Source organism: Hylobates moloch, unplaced genomic scaffold (assembly GCF_009828535.3).
Source record: "Hylobates moloch isolate HMO894 unplaced genomic scaffold, HMol_V3 SCAFFOLD_1, whole genome shotgun sequence".
NCBI classification, from domain to species: domain Eukaryota; kingdom Metazoa; phylum Chordata; class Mammalia; order Primates; family Hylobatidae; genus Hylobates; species Hylobates moloch.
This window is the reverse complement of record NW_026652276.1, coordinates 178,761,979-178,773,984: the sequence shown is the minus strand read 5'-3', so window position 1 is coordinate 178,773,984 and position 12,006 is coordinate 178,761,979.

Sequence of the window (12,006 nt, the reverse complement as noted above, 5' to 3'; positions counted from 1 at the left end):
GGAGGGTTAGTTTGATACATGCCTGAATACACAGATAAGAGACATTTCATGCTTGTTGGCCATGTGATGTTAGTTGGTGGAACACATTAAGGCTAAATTATTATCCTAAAAGACGAAGGATAAATTATTATCCTAAAATCAGAAGAAGTCAATAACAGATTTTAAGAAGAGGTGAGGTATTGTCAAACTTGAATTTATAGTAACAATCTATTGAGGAGATTGTATTGGGAGGAGACAAGAATGGATAAGGGAGGTTAATTTGTAAACTAACCAAGTAAGAGAAGATAGAAGCTTGGCTTATGGAGCTAGCAGATCAAATGGAGAGAGGTGGAAGAATTTTAAAGGGTGTTTTAAATATGCAATGTAATGGAGATGCAAAACTGTTAAAGAAGAGGACCACATTTAAGGAGAAGATGAGAAATATGTTTGCACATAGTAAGTTAGAGTTACTTTCTATTATCCAAATGGAAACATCAAGCAAATTGTAGGTTTTATGGGCTTGGGGCTCAATACAGAATTTTTAATTAGGAAATACAATTTTCAGAGTCATTTTCAAATAAAGCAGGTTAATGAATGCCATTGGATGGAATTTTCTTTCAAGAAAGTACAGAGTTTGAAGAGAAGAGAGCCTAGGTCCTGATCTTTAAAAAATACCCAGCATTTTGACCAGAAGAAAACCAGGAAAGCATGGTCTACCTTTACTTCATACTCTCCCCTTTTATTTCCTCACATGTGTGCATTATGTTATAGAAGTTTCCATGCAGTTGGAATCAGTTGGAACCAAAACTTTGTCAATAATGTCTTTGCTCACAGTCAACTGACTTCTCAAAATCTATATTTGTATGAGTTTCTACAATAAAGATAAACTAAGAAAGACCAATCTGCTACTGAGAAAAATAGATTATTCAAAAGGGTGTGAGAGGTTTCAAATTGTGATGGTGTCTAAGATTATGTGAAAATTAATATGGATGAAGTCAATAGTGTTCTGCTAATTATGTAATAATTGGTTCTCCAAAATGTAATAAAAGGAAAATGGAACGTATTCAACAGAACTGACTATAGTTAATGACAAAATACTATATTTTTTGAAAATCACTGCAAGTAGATTTTAGGTATTCTCACCACAAAATAAATAAGTATGTGAGGTAACACATGTTAATGTATTAGTCTGTTTCGTAAGGCTATCAAGAACTGCCCAAGACTGGGTAATTTATAAAGGAAAAAAGTTTAATTGACTCACAGTTAAACATGGCTGGTGTGGCCTCAGAAAACCTACAATCATGGCAGAAGATGAAGGAGAAGCAAGGTACCTTCTCCATAAGGCAGCAGGAAGAAGAAGTGCCAACTTAAGGGGGAAGATCCCCTTAAAAAACCATCAGATTTTGTGAGAACTCATTCACTATCACAAGAAGAGCATGGGGGAACCACCTCCATGATCTAAATACTTCTACCTGGTCTCTCCCTTAACATGTGGAGATTGGGAATTATGGGGATTATAATTCAAAATGAGATTTGGGTGGGGACACAAAGCCTATCTATATCAATTAATTAGCTCAATGTAGTCATTTTACAAATATATGAATATCTCATCATTTTGCACACCATAAAAATATTTTGTTAATTTAAAAATAAATAATTTTAAATGTTGTTTTTGATCCATAATTGTACACATTTATGGGGTAGAATGCGATGTTTTGATACATGCATACATTGTGTAAAAATCAAATCAGGATGTTTAGCATATCCATCACCTCATATATTTATCTTTTTTTTTGTGCTGAGAACTTTCAAAATCCTCTCTTCTAGCTCTTTTGAAGTATGTAATGCAATGTACAGTATTATTAATCCTAGTCACCTGCTGTGCAATAGAACACCAGAACTTATTCCTTCTATCTAACTATAACTTTGTACTCATTGACTAATATCTCCCTATCTTGCCTGCACCCCTAACCTCCCCCAACTCTGGCAACCATTATTGTACTCTCTGCTTCTATGAAATCAACATTTTTAGATTCCACATATGTGTAAATCATGCCATATTTGTCTTTTTGTGCCAGGTTTATTTCACTTAACATACTGTCCCTCAGGTTTATCCATGTTCCCCCAAATGATAGAATTTCATTCTTTGTTATGGATGAATGGTATTCCATTGTGTATGTGTACCATATTTTCTTTTCCCATTTATCCATTGACGGACACACACTGATTCCATAACTTGCCTGTTGTGAATTGTGTTGCAATAAACATGGGAGTGTAGATGTCTCTTTGAAATATTGACTTCATTTTCTTAAAATATAAATAAATTTTAAAAAGAAACCAATGAATCAACACCAGATTTACAGTCATTCATCAGATAAAAAAGTTCATAATATAAAATAAAAATGCATAATGCAAAATTCGTATAGTAAAAGCAAATACTATGAAGTTGCTTAAAAATAAAATAGATCTATCTGTGTGTATAGACATAAATTGTAAAAAGAAAAATAGTTACAGAATACTATGTAGAGCAGTTTCTCAACATTGGCTCTCTTGACATTTAGGGCAGGTTATGTCTTTGTTGTGGGGGTTGTCCTGTGCCTTGCAGGGTGATTAGACTCATCCCTAACCTCTACCCACTAAATGCCAGTAAAACTATCTACCATCCCCATTTTTGGTTACAACCAAAAATGTCTCTATATATCACCAAATGTTCCCTAGGGAAAAAATCACCTTTGGTTCAGAAACAGAAATAAAACATGATTTCATTGATGTGCAGACAAAATGCCTATTTATTTGTTTTGTACATATGTAAGTTTGTTATTAACTGGCAGTCATAAGTACAGTTTAAAGTGCATACATGAGACAATATATCTGATGAAGGGAATGTAATTATAGATAATGGGGGATATTGAAGAATAAAATTATTCTGGGGGAAAAAGATAAATAAAAACTGATTTTTAATGATTTTCCATTTTCGTGGGGCTAAATACTCCCACCATGACCAATATCAGCTTCAGTGATATCACTGAACCCAGTGTTTAGAATAGATTTGCAGACCTGGTTTTCAAAAGACATTTCAAGCCAGCTTTAGCCCACGAGTGGATCTAATATATAACAGATAATAAAATTAAATCTTGGGAGACCACCCAACTTCCATAAGCTCATAGTTCTAGCAAAGGAAACATCTGGAAAAGGATCTAGATCTTTCACGAGTCCTGTGCTCTATCTAATCACCATGCTAGTAAAAGTAATATAGACCAGTGGTTCTCAAAGTCCTGAGACCAGCAGTCTCAGCAGCATTTGCAAAATTCTTAGAAATGCAAATTCACAGGCTCCTCCTCAGACTTCCTGAATTTAAAAAATCTGGGGGTACTACCCAGCAGCGTATCTTTTAGCAAGCCCTCCCGGTGATTCTGATAAATACTGAAGTTAAAGAACCACAGGCATAAACAATAGTGATATCTTAAGTCACTTGATGCTTTTTAAAGAATTATCATCCTGTCAGCTGTGCTTCCCATAGATGCTAATCCTAGTAACACCATAAAACTGGTCTTTAGGAAGAGCAATCTGGCAGCTTTGTTAGATTTAACAAAGATAAATTGAAAATTTAGAAACGAGTTGTGGTTCTAATTTATTATGCTGACTGTGAATAAAGAAAGAAATGGTCCCAATGTAGAATGTGTAGCGATGACATTTTAAATGAAGGATAACATACAGAAGGAAACTTAAAGTGCCTTTAAGGTTTAGGGCTTCAAAAAATTTAATAAAAAAAATCCTGTCCACAAATCTATCCTGCTTTGTCCTCAACTTGTTGCTATGGTTTCCCATCTTTTTCACACACTCAGAACTTTAGAAGTATATCACATATCGCACATATTCTCCCTAATAGTATTTTTTTCAAGCTCCCCATTTGAGGATACAGAGCTTCACTCATCCTTATATCCTCTGCAAAAACTGGCAGAATGTCTTTCACATAGTCAATAACTATAATAACTGAAATAAGAAATCCTTACGTAGGAATCATTTCAGAAAGGTGATTAAGTTAATATTTACTCTGATGCCTCAGAACAATGGGAGGCACCCAATGAAAATATTAAAAAACAGATGAAGTTAACATACCTGGAATACTCACAGCCACATACAAACCTTCAAACAAGTTTCTATCACAGCTTAGTTCAATCTGATACATTCTTAAATGAGCTTCCTTTGTTTCGGCCAACACATGTTCCATGTATGCCAGCCACTAATTTTAGTGCATCCCCTGCTTTGTTTGTAGTTCCTATAGTTTTGTTGTCTTAAAACTGATAAGCTTTTTATTTTGTATTCATTTAGAAGTCAACCTCAAATATGGAACCATTTTCATATTTAATATGTAGAATTATATATTGAAATGTATTTTTGAAATTTATTCTCTACTATTTCTCGTGCTTTAAAATATTTTAGCTAGATAGAAAAAATACATTTATCTTCACATTTATGTGTTACAGTGTGCATAGACTATTTCGCAGAGAATGAAATAGAAGCTTCTACTAAATTTAGTAAGTGAATAGGCGTTCCTACATTCATAGGTAAAACTATGTACATTTACTGTCAAAAAAAAGAAAAAATAATTTTCTATATTCAGATACATATGAAATTACAGAAAAGGTGGTATATTTATCTGGGTAGTATTCCACTCTGTATATTCTTCTACCCTAAAATACACTAAATTATACAGAGGCGGGTAAGAAGGAGTGCAGATAATAGAATGAGATGCTTGTAATTGACTTAGTTTTGCCATTAGATCCATGACTTCAGAAATTTGTTTCATGTAGGTCTCAATCTAAAAAATACAGAGATAATAATGATGCCTATTATGAAGTGTTTTTCAGAAGACTAAAATATTGACCCAAGTACAGCAGTTAGCACAGGACCTGAGTCAGAGTTCCTGTGTCAACATGTATTAGTTTATTATTAACTGTTATTATTATTGTTAATGCAACTTTTCTTCAACAGCTATAGCAGCCCATTCATCTAAACTTAGGTAAGAACGTTCTAAGAAGTAAAAATTTAATTATTTGAAAATTAATCATATGAAGAAATTACTGCACTCATTTTAGTTGTCATAATAATATTGTAGTTATGTTTTTGCTTAAAGAGTACTTGTCTTTTAGAGATAGATCAAAGTATGTACATATGAAATAATTTAATGTCTTGGATTTCCACAAATATTATCTGGAGGGGAAGCAACAGATGAACAAAATTAGACATACTGTTGAAATTAGAGTATATATACATGTTTTATTTTACTATTCTCTCTACTTTTGCATATATTTGAAAAAAATTCTGTATTAGTTTGTTTCACACTGCTATAAAGATACTACCCAAGACTGGGTAATTTGTAAAAGAAAGGGGGTTGAATTGACTCACACCTCCAGATGGCTGTAGAGGCCTCAGGAAACTATAGTCATGGTGGAAGGTGAAGGAGAAGCAAGGCACCTCTTATGTCATGGTGGCAGGAGAGAGATGGGGAGAGGGAGAAAGAGAAAGAGAGAGGAGAGCACACACAAAGGGAGAAGAACCCCACACTTATCAAACAACCAGATCTCCTGAGAACTCTATACAAGAGCAGCAAGGGAGAAGACCACCCCCATGATCCAATCACCTCCCACCAGGTCCCTCCCTTGACACATGGAGATTACAATTCAAGATGAGATTTGGGTGGGGACACAGAGCTAAACTATATCAAATTCATAATTAAAATAACTAATAAGTGTAAATGAATAAAATACATTTTTTCTATGCCTTAATTATTTTTGCTAGTCTTTGAAAATCTGATTCTCAGCAACCTAACCTGTATGCCCATGGCTTCACTGACTGCCAAAATACACAAAGTTCACAGGAAGGAAAATAAATGGTTGCTTCTGTAGCTACCACCTAGTAGCAAATAGGCGATTACCTCCCCCCCCCCCCCCCCACACACAATTAAAGGGGATTTTTATGGAAAAAGAGTATGTTTTATATGAATGAAGTAATTTTTTTGGAAATATGAGTGACGACAATACTTTTTTTGTAGCTAAAAGATATGACGACCTAGTAGATTTAGGATGCTCTGTATAGTTGGGTGAAGCACATTGATATATTGATAAGATAGAAAGGAATAAAGCAATTTCAGTATGAAGTTATATTAGAGTAATAAAAATATGCTAGTGGTGACCATATGATGAATTTACCATGACTATTACAAAAGCAAATACAATTCCAAACTTTTGCAAATCTACCCTTGTGGAAAAGCTTTCTTAGCAACAGATGGGATTTTGGGGAATCAAAGGGGAAACATGAATAACATTGAACTTTATTTAACTTAACCAAATCTCACATAATTGATATAAGGAAGTTTAAAAATCATCCCAGAATAAGTAAATGCATCTCATAAATAAATGTACCATATATATGATCTTGAAATACATTTATGAGATACATTTACATATAAATGTATCACATTTTAGCCTAATTTTTTCAATTTCCCTTATTATGTTTCCATTATTTTATCAGAATAAGATTATTCTTTATGTAAGCAAACTTTCCATGAAATTCATTGCTAAGTAATTGTTGTGGTGGGGAATGTTGAACTCCCAAAGAATTTTTATGATAAAGGGGTATTGTACTTGAAAGTCACTTTTTAAGTGACTTTGGTAAGTAATATGTAATTAGACCTACTCTTGCAAATGTCCTAAACTATTCTAAAATTTTTGGCTTTATCTTTTACAAATATATGACTTTCTGATGACCAGACACTGGTAATCAAATATAGATCCAGTATAAACATGAGAAGTCATAAATCAGAATCATTTTTAAACTAGCATAGTGTACTGTGTATGTATTTCAGAAAACCTGGAGCATGTTAAGCTTTCCCAAAATGAAGAAAACAAAACCACCTTCATTGGACTTGAGATATCTTATTATTAGTGTTACTAGTATGATGGCTGTTCAACCTAGTGATTAACAAAAGCAATAGAGATAAGCTTCTAATTTATGAAAGCTGAACATTTTTTAAAAAACGTATCCTATTTTACCTCAGAGAAACATCCTGACCTATCATTTAATCCTAAGGATCAGACTACAGAAAAGCAGTCATCTCCATTGTTAAAAAGTTTAAATGGACAATTGTTTTTCTTATAAATATATTATACAGCATGTTTTTTAGGCTAAATGTATTGACACTCATGGACATAATTCATGATATTTTTCTACTTAAAGGATTATTTGCATGTAGCTTAATTTATTGAAAAGAATGGACCAAGAAGTCACAGAGGGCTACTATTCTTTTCAACTTGATATTCTTAGCTTATGGCAGAGTTTAACATTCATAAGTATTTTCTTCCAGTATTAAGTGAATGCTAATGATTTATAAAAGAAAATAAAATATGTCCATATTAGATCACAAGAAAAAATAGTGCTTGGAGTTTTATAATTTGGGGATGCATTTTCTTTTTTCAAACATACAAAAGTCCCTTCTCAACCCACATGTAATCATTATAGGATGTTACCCACCATTAACGATAACCTTTGACTTTTGTCGTACTCTCAAATGGTGGGCTGAAAGAAAGAAGTAGACTTAGGTTGTGACATGATCACATATTCTTTTCAGCTAGATGTAGGCAGTATAAGTGTGAAGTTACATTCCATTCATCATGATGACATGATGTGAAGGATGCAGTATAGGACCCACACTTCTGAACTCAGTCATTCTTCTCCGCATGGATGCTTCTTGATTTGCACTCTGAATTACAGAACAACTCTTTCAATTTAGCTGACAAGCTAATTTAAGCAATTCTAAATATACAGTAAGTCCATCAGATGTTTCAACATACAGTTCAAAATTTCATATTTATTAAAACCCATTATAGTCTTTCAATTTTGTTGTTTGTGCTCAAGTCTCCTGATAAGTATTGCCCCTTTGGGGTAGCCCGTAAAATCAAAGCATAACCTTATGACAGAAGGAGGAATTGACAAAGACATGTAACCTGTATTTGTCATATGTGAATTTTAAAGAAATTGGAATCCAAATGTCTTCATTAGATATAAAGTATCAAAGTTTGGAGGACTAGTCCAAGAAATGTTGGCTTCCCATTTGGAAGAAGACAATGTTAGCATATGTCTACCAATCTAAAAACCATGCATTCTATTTATGAATGCAAAAAAGAAAGATTTAATATGCAGAACACATTTTCTCATCCATAGTTCTGTGTGTCCCTCAAATCTTACACACACGTACACACACACACACACACACACACACACACACACTGACAGACGTTCCTAGGATGTTGGCTTTTCCAATTTTTTTTATGCCACAAACACATTTAAGTTTGTATGGATCTCAAAGAAAACATTTTTATCACTGATGTGAGACAAAATGTTATTACTCTGTTTTACTTTCAGAATAGGTGAAGTAAGTTTTTAAATTTTATGCAGCTCTCGATACAGGGGTAAGACAAATGGAATATATTCTTAATGTTTTTAAACTCAGATTTTAGAATAATACTTTAAGGAAATTTTATAAATAAATTGAACAGAAGCATCACAAGGACTGCATAAGCCAATGATCCCTAGCCTATATGAGCAGACAAAAAGGTTTTAAAGTGTGTGTTGAGTTAACCAAATGGTATCCACTGTAGCCCAAAGGATTGCTTCACAGTTTCATATAACAATTAGCGTAAGTATTTAGTTTTGACTTGTAAACCAGTGAGAAATTAGCTGGGCATGGTGGTGCACACCTGTAGTCCCAGCTACTGGGGAGGCTGAGGCAGGAGAATTGCTTGAACCCGAAGGGCAGAGGTTGCAGTGAGCCAAGATTATGCAACTTCACTCCAGCCTGGGTGACAGAGAAAGACTCGGTCTCAAAAATAAATAAATAAATAAATAAATAAACCTCTGTGACGGAGGAGAATATTCAACAGATATTCCAATATGAAATTACAAATGGGCTTTTATATTATTATTGATTAGAGATTTGTTACTTTAAAAATAGGTTTTTTTTTTTTTTTGAGATGGAGTCTTGCTCTGTCACCCAGGCTGGAGTGCAATGGCGCAATCTCGGCTCACTGCAAGCTCTGCCTCCCGGGTTCATGCCATTCTCCTGCCTCAGCCTCTCCGAGTAGCTGGGACTACAGGCGCCCGCCACCACGCCCGGCTAATTTTTTTTGTATTTTTTAGTAGAGACGGGGTTTCACCGTGGTCTCGATCTCCTGACCTCGTGATCCGCCCGCCTCGGCCTCCCAAAGTGCTGGGATTACAAGCGTGAGCCACCGCGCCCGGCCTAAAAATAGTTTTAACACTGTAATTCTCATTATTTCTCCAAGGTATGAATAATTTTTTACTTTTGATATCCACATGAGTTATAAAGGCAATAGGTATATCAAACAGTCTTTTTCATAAAATTAAGAATTCCTCCCTGATCTACAAAATGGGTATTTGGTAAGTCCCTTCCCCAGGGAATATGTTTTATAGTTCAACCCCTGGTGGAGAACGACTATAGATGATTAATTTTTTATTAGTGTTCAAAAGAACATAAACATCTATGAACTAAATTGAAAATAAAGCAAAGAACCATTTATTTCCTTTAAAAATTTAAAATTATATTGGGAGAAAAATCCACACTTGTTAAATACTTAGGCGTTTTTAACACTAAAGTAGTATAAGGCATCATGTAATTCTATTGATAATATAATTATCATTTCTACGTTGTTGATTCTGGATTAGTATCTGTGGTGGCCCCTAATAGATATGTCTGCATTCTAACCCTGAAAGCAGTGAATACAATCTTATTTGAAATACAATCTTTGCCAGTGTAACTAAGCTAAAGATCTCAAGATGAGAACATCCTGTATTATTAAGGTGGGTGGGTCTGGAGTCCAGTAACAATTATCCCTGTAAGAGACACACAGAGGAGAGTATGTGGGGAAATACAGGAGAGGCCAAATCTGAGTCAGAGATTAAAGTTACGCAGTCACAAGCTAAGGAATGCCTAGGGCCTCCAGAAGCCAGAGGCAAGGAAAGATTGACCCTAGAGCCTTTAGAGGGAATTTGGCCTGGCTTGCACCTTAATTTTGAACTTCTTGCCTCTAAAATTTTAAGAAAATAAATTCTGTTATGCAAGCCTCCCACTCAGTGGTAATTTATCATGGCAGCCCTAGAAAACTAATACAGTAATTAATTGCATAAATTAAACTACATTCACCAGTACAGTGTAATTACAGGCCATTACATAGGCACAAACAGGAGTCTTTCATGTTTTGGTCATCACCAAATGCAGAAAGCTGGGCACATACTAGGTGATTAATAAACATGTTGCTAAAAGGCATCTATTTTCTGTTAATATCATAATTCATGTAAAGTGAAAAAATGTAAAGGACAGAAAGTAAAGCAAATATTTTACGTTTTGTAGCTTTTAAAAATTTTTTTCTTAAATATGATGAGGAAGCACGTTTTCAGGGTTTCTAATGTAAGTTTCTTGGAATCAACAAACCTGAAAGAGAACTTTACACCTGTCTGTTGTGAAAATACAATGTGCAATATATGCCATTTTCATGAAAGGAAAAACTTTCATTTGAAAAGATTGACAGTCTACTATAACTTGCTTTTGCCACAAATCCGTGAGTGAAATAGTGCAAGGGCTTTTAACTGTTTTCTCATAAGGTGAGATAGATACCAAAAAATATAAAATATTGTATATATGTTATGAAGCACAGAAAAAGAGCAAACGTGAGCCTTATTCCCCCATTTCCTTAAGAATTAGAACATTAGAAATAAGGTGATTTTACTTAAGTGCTTCTTCCTCAGTTTCCTGACCCCTCCTCTTCCACCCACCCACCTGTATTAGTTTTTTATTGCTGCCAGAAAAAAAAAACTTAAACTCTGTTTAAAATAACATTTGATTATTTATCTCGGAGTTTGTGAGTGCTCTACCTCATGACAAAATGAAAGGATCATGGAGGCTGTGCTTATTTAACATGCCACTGTATTAATCAAAAGATTCTGTTAAAAACAAAGTTTCAGTGCCGCAAAAGAAATAGCACTAAAATATAAAATTTTCTTTTTAATTCTCAGCAAGGCAATGTACTTCTATAGAAGGGTGCGGCCTTACAGATGGATCAATGGTGAGCGCACACTTGGACCAGGGAGGGGAAGGAGTTCTTATCCCTGACACGTGGCCCCTGCTGTTGTGTCGTTCCCCTATTGGCTAGGGTTAGACAGCACAGGCTAAACTAATTCCAACTGGCTAATTTAAAGAGCGTGACAGGGTGAATGGTTTGGTGGGAAAAATGGTTATGACAGAGCAGGTAATCGGAGTGAGTCAGGGTGGAATGAGTCAGGGTGGAAAATGAGTCAGGGCAGAACAGGTAATTGGAATGAGTTAGGGTGGAGCAGGTAATCCGAATGAGTCAGGGTGGAGCAGGTAATCGAAAAAGGTTGCTTTATGAGGAAAATAAGTTTAAAAGTAGAAGGCAAAGAATTGAACATACTGACATATTGATTCTTTGAAGAGAAATATAGAACTCCTATCTAACAATTCCATTTCCCTACATAATTTGCACCAAAAGCTAGTTCCTGAGTCTATTTCTCCAGGTTTCTGGCCAGCATACCCAGGGTATTCTGAACCAGCTGAGAAGCAGACACAAGGACCAGATGGGACTCTAGATTTTCATTCTCTCCAGTACAGCTAGATTAGAAAAAAAAGCTTGATTGCCAGAACAAACTGCATCATACTCTTCCTTCTTCTGAAATTAAATTTACCTTCCCAAGCAGAGGAACAAATAATGAACATGGTAAACTTGCCATGGTAAGTTGACCGTGGAGAAGAGAAAGCAGAGTGGAAAGCACATATTATGTGAAAGGCAATTTATTGCTTCCTGCAGGAGCACAGCATTTTATTAACTCTGCTAAACAGTGGGCAGGATCTTGCAAGGAATGGTCTAATCTGATTACAGACATTCGCTAGCTTTTCAGATGATAAATTTTCAAGTCTTTGATGAAACCACAGGT